The sequence below is a fragment of the Bison bison genome, unplaced genomic scaffold, assembly GCF_000754665.1.
Source record: "Bison bison bison isolate TAMUID 2011002044 unplaced genomic scaffold, Bison_UMD1.0 scf7180017864123, whole genome shotgun sequence".
Classification (NCBI taxonomy): Eukaryota; Metazoa; Chordata; class Mammalia; order Artiodactyla; family Bovidae; genus Bison; species Bison bison.
This window is the reverse complement of record NW_011494695.1, coordinates 678,313-680,733: the sequence shown is the minus strand read 5'-3', so window position 1 is coordinate 680,733 and position 2,421 is coordinate 678,313.

Genomic DNA, 2,421 nt, shown 5'->3' with positions numbered 1-2,421 from the left:
CTCTTGAGAGTCCCTTGGACAGCAAGGAGATCAAACCAGCCAATCATAAAGGAAATCAGTCCTGAATATTCATTGGAAGGACAGATGCTGAAGCTGAAGCTCCAATACTTTGGCCACCTGATGCGAAGAGTCTGCTCACTGGAAGAGGCCCAGAAGCTGGGAAAGATTGAAGGCAGGAAGAGAGGGGAGTGATAGAGAATAAGATGGTTGGATGGTATCACCAACTCAACGGACATGAGTTTGAGTAAACTCCGGGAGTTGGTGATGGACAGGGAAGCCTGGTGTGCTGCCGTCCGTGGGGTCTCAAAGATCTGGACATGACTGAGCAACTGAACAACAACAACTAGAACTCAGGACACCAACTAATGCTCTTATTCAGCAACAAATGAGCTGTGTTACTTTAGCCAAGTGACATGTCTCTGGACCTCAGCCTCCTCAATCCATCAAACACGTGAGGTTAAACCAAATGATCTCCAAGATCCCTTCCAGTTCTAAAATTCTGTCATTCTCTTGTCAGTGATTCAGCAAAACAAGCTGTCATCAAGAAATGGTCAAATTCACTGCTGATTCAGCCCACAGGGCAGTAAATACTTCTGAGTTCTTAAGGGCAGAGCACAGTGTGGAGACCTGGTGTGCCACTGATGCTCAATGTACAACAGCTCGGTATAACTTGAGCTCTTCCCTTGGGCATGTGTGTGTTCCTGTGAACACTGGGGTGAGGGTGAATAATGAAGAAGTTAGGGTCTTACAACTATATGATATTCAGTCGTTCCAAAAGATTACCATGTCTCTAAAAGCATGTAGGATATTACCAGAGGTTGATTCACACTTTGCCTGCAAAAACAATGGTTGGAGTCAGCAAATTTCCAAAGCGAGAGCATCTTGGGCGGGGCTCCTGGTAATCTTGACTTGGGATAAGCTACAGCATTCAAAACAGAGCTTAGAGTCCCTGGTGTGAATGATCCATGGGAAAGGAGAAGGAGGAAAGCAAGCTGCCTTGCAGTAACCACTTGTTCAACATCCATTCCATGTAGTTCTTCCCAGGCATGGGGGATAGAGTAAGGAACAAAACCAACAAAACTTCCTGCCCTTACAACCTGTTCCCAACTATTCCTTCTGAAGCAAACAAGACATGTATATTATGCACATATCTGTTCTGGGGTGTTTGTTGTTTCACACTTTTGCTTTCTTTTGTTTTCTTTTGGTGGACAGTAAAGTTTTGGCAGGGTTGTAGGTGTTTCCAGTGGGGCTGATTGAGGGACTGAGAACGTCTGAAGGATACTTACTTGATTCTCAAAGCTTGACTCAACTCATCTGAGTTTAATCACTGACAGAAACAGAGAACCAGGTACAAAGAACCAACTATAACAAAGCTAGGCGACTCATTGGAAGAGATCCTGAGGCTAGGAAAGACTGAAGGCAGGAGGAGAAGGGGACAACAGAAGATGAGACAGTTGGATGGCATCACCAACTCAATGGACATGAGTTTGAGCAAGCTCTGGGAGATGGTGATGGACAGTGAAGCCTGGTGTGTTGCAGTCCGTGAGGCTGCAAACAGTTGGATACGACTGAGCAACTGAACAAAAACAGTTTAAAAAAAGCAAATGAACCAGATTCCTTGCCCCAAAGATATTCACAACATAGTTTTCTCTGGTGAGAGAAAGAGATATGAAAATACATGATTATTATAAACAGTGCTGCGATGAACATTGGGGTACACGTGTCTCTTTCCCTTCTGGTTTCCTCAGTGTGTATGCCCAGCAGTGGGATTGCTGGGTCATAAGGCGTTCTATTTCCAGTTTTTTAAGGAATCTCCACACTGTTCTCCATAGTGACTGTACTAGTTTGCATTCCCACCAACAGTGTAAGAGTTCCCTTTTCTCCACACCCTCTCCAGCATTTATTGCTTGTAGACTTTTGGATCACAGCCATTCTTCTGACTGGCGTGAAATGGTACCTCACAGTGGTTTTGATTTGCATTTCTCTGATAATGAGTGATGTTGAGCATCTCTTCATGTGTTTGTTAGCCATCTGTATGTCTTCTTTGGAGAAATGTCTATTTAGTTCTTTGGCCCATTTTTTGATTGGGTCATTTATTTTTCTGGAGTTGAGCTGTAGGAGTTGCTTGTATATTTTTGAGATGAGTTGTTTGTCAGTTGCTTCATTTGCTATTATTTTCTCCCATTCTGAAGGCTGCCTTTTCACGTTGCTAATAGTTTCCTTTGTTGTGCAGAAGCTTTTAAGTTTAATTAGGTTCCATTTGTTTATTTTTGCTTTTATTTCCAATATTCTGGGAGGTGGGTCATAGAGGATCCTGCTGTGATATATGTCGGAGAGTGTTTTGCCTATGTTCTCCTCTAGGAGTTTTATAGTTTCTGGTCTTACGTTGAGATCTTTAATCCTTTTTGAGTTTATTTTTGT